Below are 6,000 nucleotides of genomic sequence, written 5' to 3'. Positions count from 1 at the left end.
TACATGCTTGTTTATATGGTATGCAATTATTTTATATATACGTTTGTGTCTAATTGTTATTAAATGCGATCTCTAACCTATTTCATTTAGTTGTTGTTTTTAAAATTAGACAAGAAAATATTTATTTTCGGAGGAGTGAAACGAAGGAGAAAATAATAGGCAATAACGTATATACATGTGTAGAATGTGGTATCATATGCTTCAATAAAATAATAATGTTATATTATTTAATGACAAGAAAAACATGACCATGTATGAACAGGTCGGGTACACTACCTTATATGGATAGCTTTATTTAACACGTGACAACATTTGCGTCAACCAGGTTCTCCAATCCACTGAATCAATAGCCTGTTTCCCTGGCCTACCCGTAATGCTTCGCAACAGTAGCGTAGTTGTGTAGCATGTACTAGTATTTTGTACGCTAAGCATTCTGATGAGTGTCCCTGAAGACAATTCAATGCGAATTCTACTAATGTTGTCCCAAACTTAGGGTATCACGTGAAAAACGGTACTCACTGCTTCTAATTCAATAGGACTTCTCTTTTGAACTTCGACAATGGGGTATTTAAATAGTTGATATAAGGCCTCATAGGCAATATTTTTTAAATGTGAGCATAGAAATGAAAGAACCGACATAATTTTCCATATTTATTTCAAAAATTCTTAAAAATAATTGAAACTGAGTCTCCAAAGGACAATTCAAAATGGTATAATTTTCAATACTCTTTGTATACACTGAAACTTGTAGTAGCCCACAATGCCTTGCAACTCATTCATCTGATTGGTCTGTCAGATAGCTAATTTAGTATGCAAATTTATTTCGACATCACAAAATCTTGTGGTCTCGACCTGATGAACATGAAGAATGACATATTCATGTTTTATAACAATAAATAAACTTTTACACGTGTAAATATTTAAACAATAAATGCTTTCTTTGGTGATTCATTCGGGATATGAAGGTATTGCAGAAAAAATACATAACCCGCGTTAGCAGGTTATGTGAATTTTTTCTGCAATGATCGCTACCTTCATTACCCGAATGAATCATCAAAGAAAAACATTTTATTGTTTATATTAACATCTTTCTTTTAGCAAATTGATAAATTGATTATGAACAGTAAGTAAAATTTACTAAATTACTGTTAATGTACGTAAGTACGTTAACTAAAAGAAACAGCCAAATCGTCTCCTGTGAGACTTTGAGTCTGACGTCGTCATGATTATTTCGTGCAGTCCGTGATTTTTCCAAGGTAGTTGTAGGTCTCGACCAATCGATAAACTGGGCGTGTCAAGTTTGGTCCTGTCACTTTCTTGTCAGTTTCAGCCGCTGTAGATTTCGACCAATCAATAAACGGGGCATGTAGATTTCAATCTGGCTGTTTCTATAGAGCTGTGAATTAACTATAAGTTACCATAAGAAATAGAGGGAATAATATTTGGTAGATGTAAATATATCAGTATATACAATGTACAAACAAATAACGATGAAAATTGATTTTGACGCTGCTAGTTGTGTACATGTGGAACCACATGTTGCTCAAGGTTTCAGGTTCAGTCGTGTTATCGACAGTCGTACCTCTAACTTGTATAATCCGTTATGTGAAAACTAGCAGCTCGTGCACAGACGATTGCATAATATTACTACTTTATCGGAGGGATGAATGAGTGTCTTGATGGCAGAAAGATATAAGACATTCTAGACCACAATCATAATGTTCCAGCTAAAAAGATTGACATTTCTCCTGCAGGTGTTTGATAAATACACTTGATTAATCAAATCAACTTTTTTAATAGAACACGGATTACATTGTTATGATATGGAAATTTTAATGTATAATATGTCGAAAATGATTTCCATAGCATCTATCGTTTTCAAGTTATGTGTTTTTTTTCTGCAATGCGAATTTCTTCATACCCGCATGAATTACCAAAGGGGCATTACATTGTATAAATGTTTGTGTTTTGGGAGTATCCTTATTGGACAAAACAAAAAGGAAATGTTGCATGCATGGAAAACCTCATTTACCGACATTGAGTAAATGTGAATGTAAAATGGTAGGTGCCATTGTTTTCAAAGTAAGAAGAAGTGCTTATATTCATCATTGATAATATTTATCAGAAAAAGCAATCTGTCGAACTGACATGGAATATTGTTCAATTCAAATCTGAACAAGTACGAAAGGTTTGATTTTGTTTGAATTGCAATATTTCGTCGTTCCATTTTTGTTTAAAAAGGTTTTCTATCGTCTCAATCTTTAATCGTATAATCTGTCTTATGAAAATAATCAGTCCTTACTGATAATTTTGTAAAGTGTCGAGGGATCCGTACCTAGTCAATTTCAGAGTCTTGGGTTTGAATATAAAAAAATGAAACAATGATAATTTTCATCTCTAAAATGATTGCTGGTAATATTTGGTACTACAAATATATACAAAATAGCCTACCCTTACTTAGAGCTACATCATACAATTTATGGTTTGAAACTTTTAAACTTTAAAAATACCATGAGGTAAACACCACTAATGCTTTATTCAGGCGATATTCGGGTGTACCCGCGGCACTCCCTAGCTATATAGCCTACTCAAGAGTTAAGCCCTCAACAGAAACAGTCACTGTGTTAAGGCCTTTTGCAGGACGGACAGTGAAAGATCTCTAACCGAAAGCATACAACGTCTCTAATACTTCTAGAGTATCAACAACCACTAAGTTATGCTAACCTCTAAGAGGACAGCCTCTATAATAACAATAGTCGTCAGCCTCCTAACACGACAGGTCTTAAATGATCGATGTGGCAAACCTCTCTTTCAAGGCAACCCACCTACCAAGTCATATCTTTGTCTACCAACGCCAAAATCATGGTTGCTAAGCGACTATATATACAAACACAATCGCCATAGGCCGTATCGCATAATTTATTCTCAAAATACGTAAGTACTGGTCGTTTTTCACATCATATCCTACTTTGATTTATGTAAAAACGGGAAAAGCTTTTAATATGTATATCTTATTTCCCCATCTAGCAGTTATTTATATTAAACGATAATATTCAGAACAGAGTTATCGTTCGTGTTCAACCACGTGTAGAGTGATTGAGAATATAAACATTGGGTTCCTTAATAAAATCATAGCCATGTTTGATGCTTGTGGTGTGCAATACCATGTTTTTAAAAAAATAATGGGTGTCAGTTTTGCATAAAAACTTAGTATATCGAGCCATTTTCAAGGAACATTCTGCATAAAATAGTATAGTGTGTTTCGCTATTGATGTTATTACTAGATCAGGCGCGGATCGAAAATTAATCCTAAGGAGGGATTTCTTTTAAGCAAGTTAATTGTTGCAACAGCAGACAAAAACTAATTTTTGTATAGTCACATTTATTTCTAGAACGCATTTTATTTACCAATTAATGAAGATAATTTAAAATCAATAAACCTCCGGATTTTATATTTGACTACAAGAACCTAAATATTGTGAAATAGACTATATACACAAGGTACTATTTTTTCTTCGAAACTGAAAGGGTCAAATAAAACCACGTGGTCTAAAATTTGAATGACAATAACATTCGCAGGGGTGACGTTTACGATCTACAAATTGTTGGTGAAACGGTCGCCAGGTACGACATCATTATGTTTACTGAATTTAGCAATAATATGACGTTAAATAACATAGCCATGATAAAAGTCTTCGTATTTTTTGATTGACCCTCCTATAGTATGTTTTTTCACATGAAAACATAGTTCATATTAAGTTAAATCGAACTGTCACGTCGAAGATTGCATTGTGAATAAAATATCAAACCAGGTAATTTATCAAATGTTAATTTCTAGGTACTGTATTCCATGATACGTATGTTCAATTTTCAACATTATATATAGGATTAATAAATCGGCAAAACGATACTCAACCAGTACAGAGGAATGCAAATATATATGCAACCTGGGTGTACATACATTGATTTTAATCCTTATTCGGTTTCAATTTAAGACATTTATAAAATCTGAACCAAAAACGTGCACGGGGGTGTTAAGGAAGCATATGGAATCTGAGCTGTATGTAATACGAAGTTTTTGGTCTTATTCAAAATAGTTATAATTTAATTTCACGATTTTGAATATAACAGTCAAAATAAAACCTTAAATTGCCCATATGCTTCCTTAACACCCCCGCATGAGGGAGAAACCTTACTATGGGGGGAAAACTACTGTATAGTAGCCCCCCCCCCCCCCCCGGGGGGGGGGGGGGGAAGGGGGCAGCTCTACAACAGTCATGTGTATCGCCGCTATAAAACCATTATTTACGCTCTTTGTTAGGGATATGAACTATACATGGAACAGCCATATTTACTTGTTATTTAGATAGCTTACGCGACAACAAATATAGTGCCAGAAACTTTGGGGAGAAAAATCTTTTTTATCAAGGAGTAGATATATATTAATTATTTTTTTTGTCAAAAGTACATATCAAACTGATTATGTACGATTGAAAGTTTCATTTAATTTTACAAAAGTAAATATACTCAAAACACGTGGAGACGCATGGCGCATGAATTAGCAAAGTGTATTCATTTAAACAATAAAATACTTTCTTTGGTGATTCATTCAGGGTATGACGGTATCGACATTGCAGAAAATAATACATGACCCGCAGTGATTGCTACCTTCAAAACCCGCATGAATCACCATAGAAAGCATTTCATTGTTTAAATAAACATCTTTCTTTTGACTAATCAATAAATTTATTATGAAAAATTAGTAAAATTAACTTAATTACTGTTAACGTACATAAGTATGTTAGCTAAAAGAAACAGCCAAATCGTCTCCTGTAAGACTTTGAGTCTGTCATATACATAAATGGGGCGTGTAGATTTCAGTCTGACTGTTTCCATAGAGCTATAAATTAACTTTCTGTAAGAAATAGAGGAAATTATACTTGGTAGATGTAAATATAGAAAATTGAACGTCGCAGATTTCCAATGCAAACATAAGGGGAAATATTCACTGAATATAAAAATATCTGAAACGATCAATTTTTTTTTTATCAAAGTTTTTTTTTTCTGTCAGAGGGAACTCGCCTTACCAGTTATAAAAGATTAAATCACAGAAAATATTGTAATATCTAGAAGATGACAACATAATGTTCAGTCTTGATCTATATTAAACCCACCAACTCTCAACTGTCAAGCTGCTACCCTCACAATACCTTAGATAAACTAACCAGGTTAGAAGAATATGTTCTCTGAAGAAACAGAGCAAGATATCTCATCTGTGTGTTCAAAGGTACGAAGCCACAAAGTTTAAAAGACAATTTATGAGATAACCGAAACGATGAAATGTTATAGTCTCATACTTCAAAACATGTACCTTTTGCTTAATTAACCGCGTGACGTACGGTTGTTCGTTTTGTTTACAGAATACATGCAAAGTAGCTTATGGATACGGTATATGAATGATTTCTTTAAAATTTCATTAACGAAACATAGGTTCTATTTGTTTATTACAAAATAAATAGACTGAGAACAGGAAATAAAATATTTTAGATTTACATACTGTGGAATCATTAGATTTCGTTGTGGTTAATTTTTCGTGGAATTCGTGGATACCTCTCATCCGCAAATCAACATCCTCCACGCATTCTAAATAAATTAGAGTTTTAAAGTTTTATTTCCTTATGTTGGTATAATAAAATACACGAAATTACCTCCCAACAAACATATTAGATTTAAGCAATCCACTAAAGTTGGCCCCCACGAATTTAAATGATTTCCAAAGTAATGGTCCCTAAAACATATATAACTAATTTGATAAAACTAACAAATGTCTGCTCTCAGAAGTGGTAACTTTGATTCTTTTTTGTAAACATTTTCAAGGGGGAGGTCCCCTTACCCCCCCCCCCCCCTCTTTTGCGACCCCTCCCACACCTACCCCTTCCGCACTACGCCTGTCAATGAAGCCTTCGGCTTCAATTTTTTGCGAACACATATATGTGGGAC

The sequence above is a fragment of the Crassostrea angulata genome, chromosome 1 (assembly GCF_025612915.1).
Source record: "Crassostrea angulata isolate pt1a10 chromosome 1, ASM2561291v2, whole genome shotgun sequence".
Lineage (NCBI taxonomy): Eukaryota > Metazoa > Mollusca > Bivalvia > Ostreida > Ostreidae > Magallana > Magallana angulata.
Note: the sequence above shows the minus strand (reverse complement) of the source record.